Below are 13,468 nucleotides of genomic sequence, written 5' to 3' on the forward strand. Positions count from 1 at the left end.
TCTGGGACCACTGTGCTTACAGGGGTGGTAGAGGCGCTGTCTTATTCAGAGGATGGGGCCAAACTACACTCACCATCTTTCCCATTCATGTCAGGTCCAACCTCTCCCTCTTAAAACCCTCCAGTGGCTTCCCATTATTTCTAGAACCAAATCCGACCTCCTCACCAGGGCCCCAACATCCTACATAAAGTGGCTCCTGACTGCTTCTCTGAAATCCTCTCCTAACACCCTGCCCCTTTTTCACTCTGTTCCAACCCCTTGGCTTCCCCTTTGTTCCTCAAATCACCAAAACTGTTCTCATCTCACAGCTTCACAGCCTTTATCCTGATGTTCCATTTTTCTGGAACATTCTTTCCTCACCTCTCCTCCTGGCCAGTTCCTTTTAACCATTCAGGTCTCTGCTCCAGTGTCGCCTTTTGGAGTGGCCTTCTCTGACCAAGTTAGCTAAATAGATGAAGCACTGCAGGCTAGATGGTCTCTGTTGCAACTACTTAAACCTGCCGTTACAAAATGAAGGCAGCCATAAACAGTCTGAAGGTGAATGGACATGGCTGAGTTCCAATAAAACTTTATTGACAAAAGTCAGCAGCAGGTCAGATTGGGCCAGTGACCATAGTTTGCTGACCCTTGCTCTAACTTATCATCTTGTTTGGTTTTTGCCATTGTGCTTACCATTCTCTGAAATTATTCCTTTGTGTAATGATTTGTCTTTCTCTGTTCTTGCCGCCCAAACTGTCAGCTCTAATCTGCCCGTCAGTCTTGTCCAACACTGCTGTGGAAGCCAGCCTCCAAGATGGCCCCCAAGGAGCCCCACTTCCTGGTACACACACTGTTGTGTGTTCTCTCCCAGACTCAACAGGACTGTCCTGTGTGATCACTAGGATACTGTGGAAATTTAAAAGTGTGACTTTGAAGGCTAGGTTATAAAAGACGTGGTGGTTTTCATTTTGCCATCTTGGATTACTTGCTCTGAGGAATGTTGTAAGGAATCTCAAGCAGCCTTATGGTGGGGTCCACATGGAGAGGAGCTGAGGCCTCCTGTCAGCTGCCGGCCATGTGAGTGCACCATCTCAGAAGTGGATCTTCCAGCCACGGTCAAGCCCTGGCTGCCAATTTGATTGCAACCTCATGAAAGACCCTAAGCCAGACCATCCAGCTAAGCCACTCCTGAAGCCCTATCATAAAAAAATTGTGATGTCAAAAATGTTTGCTGTTTCAAACTAGGATAATTTATTATACAGCCATAGATTAAAAAAGAAAAAATAAAATAGTTACCCAGCACAATGATTGGCTCAGTAAGTACTGGTTAATAAAAAAACTAGGTGCTTAATAAATATTATAGAATAACACATTTAAATAAATATTTAAAAGATATACATGTAATACTATATAAACGTACGTAAAAATACAAACTCAATAATATAGAAGGGCACAAGTAAGACTTTCCAAATTCACTAACAGTCCTTGGACAAGGTGCCTATGCAAGAATTCTTTCAATATTGAGATGCTAAGCTTCTTGAGTTCTCAGTTTCTATGTTTCTAATATTCTGTGAATATATGACTCTGAGATTTTAGGTTTCTGTCTCACCAAGCCCATAATTCTAAGACTTTGTGATTCTCTGATTCTGACATAGTATGAATCATCTATCAATACATCTCATCCTCTCATCCTCAGTTGCCTCCTGAGATGGTTAGATGGCATCATTGACTCAGTGGACATGACTTTGAGCCAACTCCAGAAGATAGTGAAGGACAAGGAAGCCTGGCATGCTGCAGTCCCTGGGGTCACAAAGAGCTGGATATGACTAAGAACAGAACAACAACATCAACACATATTTTTATTCAGAAACTCTTCTTTTCCAGGCACAATATCAGGAGCTAGGGGCATGGTAGAGAAAAGACAATGCCTGTTCCTGCCCTCCAGTGCCTCTTGAGTGCCCGGGGACACAGGCAAGCACATAGGCATATATGATCCACAGTGAATTGTCATACAGGTAGATAAGAACTGTGGGTGGGGGTGGGGAAGGAGGCACCAACCCGGCCTCCTTGGGAGGGGTGTGAGCAGAACTAGCTTCCCAGAGGAGTCAGGAAAAGAGAAAGAGTATTCAACCAGAGAAAGGGAATGCTAGAGTACACTGTGTTCCAAGTGAGTGGAACAGCAAGTGCAAAGGTCCAGGGGTTAGGGAGAGAGAGTATGTGGCATATCTGGTAAATTAAACCGAGGTTTGTCCGAGTTGGTGCAGAGCCGGGGGTGGGGTGCTGGAGAGAGGCAGAGTGGCAAGAGACTTATGGCCAGATGACAGACGACTTAGTAAACCATGTAAAGGAATTTGAACTTTATCCTGAGGGCAAAGGGGAGCCCATGAAGGGTTTTAAGAGAAAGAGTGACACAGTCTGCTTAGAGTTTAGAAAAATGGCTCTGGCTGCTGCTTGTAGTTTTGGAAAGAAGAGAGACCAGGGAGGAGGCTGGAACAAGATGCCAGGTGAGAGAAGAGGCCTGAATGCATGGGAAATGGGCCCGAGAGAGACGCTTAATCCGTGGTGTGATGATCAGTGCGGGTGTGGACTGTACTGGTCACCTGTGAACCCAGCCCTCCTGGACTTCTAAGGTTCTCTGACTCTGTACTGAAAACTCCATACCTCTCCAACACAAAATACCTGTTGATATCACTATATAATCCCTGACCTCACAATGCCCTGCATCTCTCCTTTCCGAGCCTCAGTTTTCCTTGTTTGCAAAGTGGGGGTCATCAAGACCTTCCTTGCAAAGTAGCCAGGAACTGAGGGCTGGTGTGTGGTCAGCATCTAAAACAAGGCAGGTGGTCCATCTGTGGGAGGCAACTTTGCCCCAAGTGCTGGAAATACAGGTATTGTCAGGAAAGAACCGAGTCTTATGGTGACAAGACAGATCAGAAAGGAAGAACAGAGGTAAGGAATAGCCCTGTTCTCATCTGCTCCTGGTGACCTGGGTTGCTCTGGTTTCTGGGCTTCTGGCTGGGTAAATGGTGCCCAGACTTGTTTGCTTGCTTCCAGGTACCATCAGGTATACCAGTTGGCCATCAGGCTCCCTATAACTGTAGCTTGATAGCCTTCCCAGTTCCTCTCTTTGATCTTAAACTCCCCTGAGAGCTTCACACACCAGCTGGGGGTAGCCCGGCAGGGTCTAGTCTTTCCTGGGCAGCTCAGAGCCAGGCTAAGTGCCACCCAGTTGGCTGGAGCCAACCAGCTCCCAAGTCAGCCCATGCTCAAGGTTACAGTACTGTAGGCACTCTTCTTAGACAACGATTCTGTTGGCTCAGTCAAGAACATGTCTTTGGAGACAGAAACCTCATTCATCTCCCCAAAATGACAATATGTGGGCCTGAGAGAGATCCAAGGCTCTTCTGTTACAATTTGCTTCTTGCCGGTGGTTCAGCTTTGAAAAAGTGAAAATGTTAGTTGCTCAGTCATGTCCGACTGTTTGCAATCCCATGGACCCATGGATCCCAGGCTCCTCTGTCCAAGGGTTTCTCTAGGCAAGAACACTGAAGTGGCTTGCCATTCCCTTCTCCAGGGGGGATCTTCCCAACCTAGGGATTGAACCTGGATCTCCTACATTGCAGGCAGATTCTTTACTGTCTGAGCTACCAGGTTCACTTTTAATTCCATTTAATTCACAAACTATCAGTTGAACTACACAACTGTGGGCAAACCCCACAGAGCTGACAGGACCCTTGGAGATACTCCTTTCTTGGAAGAGTATATGGGAAGCTGAGAGTGATGTGCCTAAAACTACATGGAGTTTTGTGAAGGGTTGGGCTTGGAGTTCAAGGCCAGAGCTCTCCACCTGTTTCTCTGCACACAGCAGGGGCTCCACAAACATCAGTTAAATTAAGTCAAATTAGGAGTTTGTGACACACATCATATACATTACTAGCTAGCATTTGCACTGACTATTTCTAGAAGTAAGAGGAGCCTGGAGAGAAAGGTGGCCTCTGGGAGGTGAGTTGGGCAGCTGGGGTCAGGGGTGGGAGGAAGCTCTACTTTTAATTTCCTGGCTTTGTACCTTTCGAATGTTTTAGAACACAGTCAATCAATCAAGCAAACAATCATGATTAAATAAACAATGAAGTGGGAGCCAGGCTCTTTTGCAACTCCATGCCTTTGTACATGCTGTTCCATCTGGGTGAAATACCCTTTGCCGGTTTGCTCTACCTGGAAAACTCCTACGCAATTTACTACAAGACTGGACTCAAACGTCCAGGGTCTGAGGCCTGGGGCTGCCTCCCTGTGATGGTTCCTGTCTGTCGGTCCAGCACCTCCACACACCCTCATCGGCTCTGTTTTATGCACCAGGAGACACCCATGCCTCCTGACTTCTCACCGGATTCCGCCAAAGAGAGCCATCAAGGGGAGAATAAAAGGCAGGATGAGGAAGAAGCATGGATAGTTATGCCACGTTTCCCCTCACGTGACAGAGCCTGCATTTCTCCATGGCCTCACTTCCATGGTTCCAGCTACTTCCGGGAGCAGTAACACTGTTCCCTCTCTCACTCCTGTAGGTCTGAGGGGTAAGATCAGTGTCCCACATTCTAGACCCTGGGTGCCTCAGTGCGCCCTGAAGTTCCCCTTAGCCTGCCCACACCTCTATAAACACGCCATTCATTAAATCTGCCTGTTTAGCCAAGGGTTCTTGACCTGGAGGTCTTGCTTCTCAGGAGACATTTGGCAAGATCTGAAGACCTCTTCAGTTGTCATGACTGGTTGTGAGGATGCTGCTGGATCAAGTGGGTGCAGGCCAGGGATGCTGCTAAACATCCCCCGATGAACAAGGCAGCTCCTCTCCCCAAGAGAGAATTATTCTGCCCCAAATGTTAATGGTGGGACCTCCCTGGTGGTTCAGTGGTGAAGAGTCCGCCTGCCAATGGGTTCCATCACTGGTCTGGGAAGATGGGTTCCATCACTGGTCTGGGAAGACCCCACACATCATGAGGCAACTAAGCGCGTGCTCCCCAACTACCGAAGCCCACGCACCCTAGAGACCACGTGCTCCGTAACAAGAGAAGCCACCGCAATGAGGAGCCTGAGTACTGCAGTGAACAGTAGCCCCCACTCGCCCCTAGAGAAAGCTTGTGCTCAACAGTGAAGGCCCAGTGCAGTCACAAATAAACAAGTATAAATAAATAAAATGGCTATGTTAATTTTTTTTTTAAGTAAGAGCCCCAGTCTGTTATGTTACAGTGAAGGGTCACTGTCAGGCAGACCGAGGGTGACCAGTTGATACTTTTTCGCCCAGGACGTTTCCACTTTTGAATTCCATGGACAGTATAGTCTATGAGGTCGCAAAGAGTTGGATACGACTGAGCAACTTTCACTTTCCAGTTCCTGAAAGCCCTCTCAGTCTTGGGCAAACTGAGATGGTCTGTCACCTTAGCAGGTCAGATGATTGGCCTGCCACAAAATTTAAAAATAATAAAAGGCTAGCATATGTTGAATATTTATATGTGCCAAATGCTTGTCTAACGTCGTTATAAGTATTAGCTCATTTAATCTTCATAAGAACTCAGTGAGGTAAATATTAGTACTGTGTACTAAACTTTGTACTGTGGTACAGAGAGGGATCACAATTACCTGAGGTCACACAGCTCCTGAGTAATAGAGCCAGGATTTGATTCCAAATCATCAGAATCATATTAAATTGTGGCCTTTACTATACATTTGGATACAGTTGACCCCGAACAAAGTTGGGGTTACAGGCACCCATCCCTGGTGCAGTCAAAAATCTGTGTATAGCTTATATCAGCCCTCCTTACAAGCAGTTCCTCCATAGTAGTGGTTTCTCCAGTATCCACAGTTCTGCACCTGTGGATTCAACCAACCATGGATTGTGCAGTACTGTAATACTTACTATTGAAAAATATCTGCATAAAGGTGGAGCCACACAGTTCAAATCCGTGTTGTTCTAGGGTCAACTGTATATTTTAAAAGATCTTTTAATTAACAATAATAATGACAACGGGCTTCCTAGGTGGCACTAGTGGTAAAGAATCTCCCTGCCAATGCAGGAGACGTAAGAGATGCGGATTTGATCTCTGGGTCGGGAAGATCCCCTGGAGGAGGGCATGGCAACCCACTCCAATATTTTTGCCTGGTTAATCCCATGGAGAGAGGCAGCCTCATGGGCTAACGGTCCATTGGGTCTCAAAGAGTCAGCACAACTGAAGCAACACCACACACGCATGAAATAATGATAATAACAATAACTGTGAAATCTATTTTAAAACATTTTTTGAATTAGTAATAATGATAATATATGTGTGTGTGTGTATGTATATATATATATTTGGCTGCACCACCAAGAGACCTACGGGATCTTAATTCCCTGACCAGGGATCGAACCTGTGCCCTCTACAGTAGAAGCATAGTCTTAGCAGCTGATTGCCTGGGAAGTCCTAAATTTTTAAGCATTCAAATATACCTTCCAAACTTTAACCCAGTGGAAACAGTTTATATTCTAACTTAAATGGCCAGATTTGCCTGCTGTGTAGACCACAGAATAAAGCATGTTGGAGCCACCTCTGCTAAATTAAAGCTGGAGTGGAAGACTCAAATGTTTACAGGGCCAAACAACAAGGTCCTACTAAATAGCACAGGGACCTATATTCAATATCCTGTGATAAACCACAGTGGAAAAGAATATGAAAAAGAATGTATATAATATATGTATAACCGAATCTCTTTGCTGTATAGTAGAAATCAGCATAACATTGTAAGTCAACTATACTTCAATAAAATAATTTTTTAAAAATAAAGGTCATACATAACTAACAAAAATAAAATGCTTACAGGGCCAGGTGTGCAATGTTGGTGGGTAAGGCGGGCCTGTGCAATAGGGGGTGGTGGGGACTGTGGCAAAATGGGAACAGAAAGCATTGTTGAGAAGGGGCAGCCGGGACTCAGCTCCAGGCACTTGAGATTGGGGGCCCAGCAATAACTGATCTTCTAAGAGAGGCCAGACATTAATTTTTAACAGCAACCAAGACAGTGAAAAAAAACAAAAACACCAGGTGCATAAAGCAAAACTTATCTGTGGGTCAAATGCAGTCCCTGCCCACTTCCCCCTAGTGACCTACTGTTTTAGGGTTTTTTTAATCACTATTTGGTGCTTGCTTCAGCAGCGCATATAGTAGAACTGGAAAAACACAGAGAATATTAGCATGACTCCTGCACAAGGATGACGTGCAAATTCATGAAACCTCCATATTTGGGGGAGGGGACATACATAACATATAGCTGACTCACTTTGTTGTACAGCAGAAACTAACACAAAAATGTAAAGCAATTAAACACCAATAAAAAAAGAAAAAATAATAATACACGCAAAAAACATTTAAACATTTTACAAATCGCTTTTTGAAATTGTGGTATATTCATACAATATATGAATTCATAATAAAAATACATGCAAAGAACACTTAAACATTTTAAAAATCACTTTTGAAATTGTGGTATATTCATACAATGGAATGCTATACAGCAATGAGAATGAACAGATTCTAGCTGTAAAAAATACGGATGAATCTCTCAAACACAAGCCAGATACAAACGAATATGTCCTGTATTCCATGTCTATGAAAGTTCAACAGGCCAAAATAACCTAGGGTGTTGAGGGTCAAGATCATGGTTACTCTGTAAAGAGGTGAGCTGTGAATGACTGGAAGAGTCACAGGAAGGCTTGTGGGGCTGGCCAGGGTCCCTGTCTTCTGGGTGCCAGGGACACCGTGGTGTTCTTTTTGTGAGGATTACTGAGGTGTACACTTAGGCTTGGTGCATTTTTTAGAAATGTATGTTGTATACTTTATATAAAAATTTTGAAACATACATATACACAGACTTTTACCATTTGGAAATATTTCTCTGGATGAAGCAGGATTGCACTTAAATACAAAGGAAACCAAATGCTGGAATAATTGACTTCAGAGGCTGGGTTTTCCTGCAGAAAGCCTCTGAGAGCTCTTTGTTGGGTATGTAGAAAGAACACGTTGTCAGGAATGCCCTGATTCGAAATTATGGCATTCAATAAAACAGCTCCATGTTTCTCAAGGATCAGTTGTATATCAATAACTGTGCTGAGAATCCTGTCGATTTTCTTCATTTCTTTTACTCAGATTCTTGGGTGTTTGAAATTGTAAAATAACTTTCTATATCGTTTATATATCAGGCTTCCAAAGGAAAGGGGGTTTTGTGGCTAAGAAAATACGAGAACCTGAAGGTTGAGCTTCTAAATCCTGCCTATCAGAAGCAGTGTCCAGAAAGCAGGACGTGTCTGGAGGTGATTCAAGGACAGGGATGATGGGAGGGGAGTGTCCGTGTGAGGAGGGAGTCGGGGGAGGGGAGGCTGCGGCCATTTCTCAGAGGGCGTGTCTCCACTTACAAAGGGCCTTTCTATCCTTAGTCATCTCTTCAGCAAACACGTCCCAAGTGCCCACCGTGCCAGGTTACAAGTGTGCAAGTTAATCTTAGAATCACAAAGACGGGACTCCCAACACTGCCAAGACACCATCAGAGCCTGTGACTGGGACCCCGCTGGGTTCCGCCCACCTCCTAAACAACCCAGATGGACCCCTCCTCATCACCTCCGAGGTGGGGTTACCATCCCCAACTCCATGGGTGACCCCTCACTCATCTCCTCTCAGCCCCCTAAATCAGCTCTCTTCAGAGTGTTTCTACGAATCACAGATCAGAAGGTGTTCACTCCTGGAGTCCCCTGGTGGTCTAGACGTTAAGGAATCACCTGCCAATCCAGGGGACACGGGTTCGATCCTTGGTGCGGGAAGATTCCACCTGTCGCGGGATAACTAAACCTGAGTGCCACAACTCCTGCAGCTCATGCACCCTAGAGCCCATGCTCTGCCACAAGAGAAGCTGCTGCGCTGAGAAGCCCGCAAACTGCAACTAGAGAGTAGCCCCCACTTGTTGCAACTAAAAGCCCACATGTAGCAGCTGAAGATCCAGCACAGCCATAAATAAATAAAGAAATTTTTCTTTTTTTAAAAAAAAGAAGAGGACACTCACTTCTATCTTAGCCAACTCGAAAGTTATACCCAGGCCACAGAGAGTAACATCCGAATTCCTTCCACGGCTCCCAGGCCCCACACCGATCTCCTCTTCTCCCCTCTCTCCAGTAACACAGGTCCAATTCAGGGCCATTGCTCTCACTGTTCTCTCGACTTGGACATCTCTTCTCCTACCTCTTCAAATGTCTGCTGATTCTTTTTTTTTTTTTTAAGTTTTTTGATGTGGACCATTTTTTAAGGGTTTACTGAATTTGTTACAGCATCGCTTCTCCTCTATGTTTTGGATTTTTGGCTGCAAAGCCTTAGTTCCCTGACCAGGGATAGAACCTGTGTCCTCTGCATTGCAAGGTGGATTCTTAACCACTGGGCCACCAGCGAAGTCTCTAACCACTGGTTCTTGCGATTCAGATGTCACCACAAACGTCAGCCAACCCCAAGCAATGGACAACACAAGGGCCTCTCCAGGGAGGACTGCAAAGCTGGGGACAGGAGGATGGTGGGCAGAACCATCCTGGGTGGTGGTGTGTACTCTTTGAATTTTATACCATGTGTATATTCAAAGATTATTAATTTTAAACAGAAGTATCTCCTTCGGGAGGCCTCTCTGGAAAGTGACCTTTCCCAGTGACTTCCTCTTACAGTGCTTTGATTCTCTTTTATGAAGTGTTTAGTACATTTTGTAACTGCCTTGGGTTTTGTCTTGCTTTACTATAACTCTCTTAAAACTTTTTTATTTTTGGCTGCACATGTAGGGGTTCTCTGGCTGTGGCGATCGGGAGCAACTCTCTAGTTGCAATCTGTGGGCTTCTCATTGCAGTGGCTTCTCTTTGTTGTGGAGCACAGGCTCTGGGGCACACAGGCTTTAGTAGTTGCAGCTTGCAGACACTAGCGCTCGGGCTCAGTAGTCGTGGTGCTCAAGTTTAATTGCCCCACTGCATGTGGAATCCTCCTGCACCAGGGATGGAACCCAGGTCTCTTGCATTGGCAGGTGGGTTCTTAACCACTGGACCACCAGGGAAGTCCCTGACTCTCTTTTTAGTTTATTTCTCTCTCCCCATCAGGAGCACAGGGACTTTTGTCTTCTCTACCACTTAGCACAGTCTGGACAGACAGTAGGTCTTCAAAAAATATTTATTGAATAAGTAAAGAAGAGAAGGAAGGGAGAGAAGGGAGGATGCCTGGGATGATGATGGAGTTACCCATGCAAAACTACGGCTGGAAGTGTTGGGGTTTGAGGACCTGAAGAAGGTCAGGCTGATGGGACTGGAGATGTGAAAGCCAGACAGTGAGGCAGGCAAGATAATGTCCATTTTATACGTGAGGAGTCGAAGACTCAGACAGGGCAAGGGACTTGCCTAAGTCATCCAGGAGGCCAGGGTCTCAATTTGGAATCTAGGTCCCAACTCAAGGTTAAATGGAATCTCATAGTGTTTGAGCACTTACATGTACTGACTTATGAGTTGGGTATTAGTATCACTTCCTCATTTAACTGATGAAGAAATCGGGGCACAGGGTGGTTGAGTGACTTGCCCTGGTCACACAGGAAGTAGCTGAGCCTAAAACCTTTCCCTGGCTCTTGAGGGCTCCCAGTTTCCACCCCCCAGTCTTCCCAAGCCTCTGCCCTTACAAAAGTCCCCACTTATTCCCCGGAGGAGCTTTGAGTTCAAACCCTGACCCACTCTAGAGCTTTGGACAAAGCCAGGAAACTCTGTGAAACGTTCTGGGAGCCGGGTTCCCCCCAACTCCAAACTGAAAGAAGGCAAAAGTAGCCCTGCTGTGAGAAAAAAGTGATAAAAATAATTATACGACTTGTTAAGTGATAAAAAATAATTGTAGGGCTCCTGGCAAACAGCCTGAGCCGTAGATATGGTCTAATGATAGCAGGAATTTATGGCTCTGTGGGCCCAGCCTTTCTGAGGCGGGGGTGATAGGAGTTGGGGTCACGAGTGGGGTCACGGGTAGAAAACTCCCAGCAGCCCCTTCTTGGGGTGAGGCCTGAGCCTCTCCCCTACCAGCCTGGGCAGTGATTTCTGGGGCTCTCTGACAGGCACACCCCAGCCAATGCGCCCCATTAGTCATCCATCTGGTTGTGGCTTGGGTCTCTGGCCACTTGCCTCTTTAAAAACCTATAAACTAGGGGACTTTCCTGGTGGTCCAGTGGCTAAGACTCCTCGTTTCCAATGCAGGGGGCCCAGGTTTGATCCCTGGTCCAGGAACTGGACCTCACATGGTACAACTAAAATCCATGTGAAAAAACCCTATAAACTATTAGCACTTTATAGTGACTTGGTTCAGTCACTAATTCTCGGGGTCCTGGGGAAAGGTAGGGAACAGCCTTTGGAGGTGGAGTGAGATCCTGAGGGCACAGTGACCCATTCCTTCTGCATCAGAGGACGTTTTCTGAGGTCCCCATCTGTGCCTACTCCAACGTGGCCAGGGGAAAGGTGATGGCTAGACACTGTGACTTGCCCAGGGTCAGAGTGCCCTGCAGGGGGACATCAGGGCTGGGCAGTGGGTTCCAGGTCTAAGGACTGCAGTCTTCCCACCACAAAAAAGACTGGGAGTGGCTTATCCCTAGAAGCATTCACAGCTAATTCTTAAAGACATCAAATTAGAACTCCAATTGCTTTTATGAAAACCAAAATCTATGTACCATAAAAGCTCAGATAATGCAGAGAAGCATAAAGAAGAAAATTCAAAACACTGACGTTTTACCGCCCAGAGGGAAAAAAAAAAAACACCCGCAGCGGAAGTGGCAGAGCTCTGGGGTCAAGAGCACAGCCTCTGAGGCCACAGTGCCCCGACCCAGGTGGCGGCTCTGTGCTACCTGGGCAGCCTGCAGTGTTAACTGTCTGCCTGCACAGTTGTCTAAGGCAGCGCCTGCCACACAGGTCTGTTAGGAGCATGACTTCCAGAGGACCTAGCACAGCACCCACACAGAATGAGTGCTGTTACCTAAGTGACTGCTCAATGAATGCTTCTCACGCATGTTCTGTACATACAGCTACACCCATGAAATGGATTTTTAAATATACTCAACGAGGTAGTCTAGGCATCTTTCTACGTCTTTTAAGTTCATTTATGTAAGAAAGGCTTTCCATTTTTCTACAGTAATCAGAACTTTTTAATTAATTAATTGACTTATTAATTTATTGGCCACAGAAGACGTGGCAAGAATACACAGGCAAACTGTACAAAAAAGATCTTCATGACCCAGATGATCACGATGGTGTGATCACTCACCTAGAGCCAGACATCCTGGAATGTGAAGTCAAGTGGCCTTAGGAAGCATCCCTATGAACAAAGCTAGTGGAGGCGATGGAATACCAGTTGAGCTATTTCAAATCCTGAAAGATGATGCTGTGAAAGTGCTGCACTCAATATGCCAGCAAATTTGGAAAACTCAGCAGTGGCCACAGGACTGGAAAAGGTCAGTTTTCATTCCAATCCCAAAGAAATGCAATGCATGAGAATGCTCAAACTACAACACAATTGCACTCATCTTACACGCTAGTAAAGTAATGCTTAAAATTCTCCAAGCCAGACTTCAGCAATACGTGAACCGAGAACTTCCAGATGTTCAAGCTGGTTTTAGAAAAGGCAGAGGAACCAGAGATCAAATTGCCAACATACGCTGGATCATCGAAAAAGCAAGACATTCCAGAAAAACATCTATTTCTGCTTTATTGACTATGCCAAAGCCTTTGACTGTGTGGATCACAATAAACTGTGGAAAATTCTGAAAGAGATGGGAATACCAGACCACCTGACCTGCCTCTTGAGAAACCTGTATACAGGTCAAGAAGCAACAGTTAGAACCGGACATGGAACAAGAGACTGGTTCCAAATAGGAAAAGGAGTACGTCAAGGCTGTATATTGTCACCCTGCTTATTTAACTTATATGCAGAGTACATCATGAGAAACGCTGGACTAGAGGAAGCACAAGCTGGAATCAAGATTGCTGGGAAAAATATCAATAACCTCAGATATGCAGATGACACCACCCTTATGGCAGAAAGCGAAGAACTAAAGAGCCTCTTGATGAAAGTGAAAGAGGAGAGTGAAAAAGTTGTCCTAAAGCTCAACATTCCGAAAACTAAGCCTGGAGAAGGAAATGGCAACCCACTCCAGTATTCTTGCCTGGAAAAGTCCATGGACAGAGGAGTCTGGCGGGCTGAAGTCCATGGGATTACATGACTGAGCATGTGTGCACGAGGGTGAAGGGAGATGGGTTGGTAGCAATAAAGTGGTAGAACTAAAAAAAAAAAAATTAAAAAAAAAAAACTAAGATCATGGCAATCCAGTCCCATCACTTCATGGCAAATAGATGGGGAAACAGTGAAAACAGTGGCTGACTTTATTTTTCTGGGCTCCAAAATCATTGCAGATGGTGTTTGCAGCCATGAAATTA

General features: G+C 45.5%; 2 long non-coding RNA genes and 1 other non-coding gene across 3 annotated transcripts in view; 2 read left to right on the forward strand and 1 right to left on the reverse strand.

Moving 5' to 3' along the window:
- The window catches only part of LOC110149118 (uncharacterized), a 33,981-nt gene that overhangs the window by 9,846 nt on the left and 10,667 nt on the right, over positions 1-13,468 (reverse strand). The window lies entirely within an intron of this gene.
- LOC139036782 (uncharacterized) lies at positions 2,266-5,474 on the forward strand. The gene is made up of 2 exons (XR_011489640.1): positions 2,266-2,483; positions 4,062-5,474. It is a non-coding gene; the product is annotated as an uncharacterized lncRNA (long non-coding RNA).
- LOC139036822 (U6 spliceosomal RNA) lies at positions 7,142-7,245 on the forward strand. Its single transcript, XR_011489689.1, has one exon. It is a non-coding gene; the product is annotated as a U6 spliceosomal RNA (small nuclear RNA).

Source organism: Odocoileus virginianus, chromosome 9 (assembly GCF_023699985.2).
Source record: "Odocoileus virginianus isolate 20LAN1187 ecotype Illinois chromosome 9, Ovbor_1.2, whole genome shotgun sequence".
Lineage (NCBI taxonomy): Eukaryota > Metazoa > Chordata > Mammalia > Artiodactyla > Cervidae > Odocoileus > Odocoileus virginianus.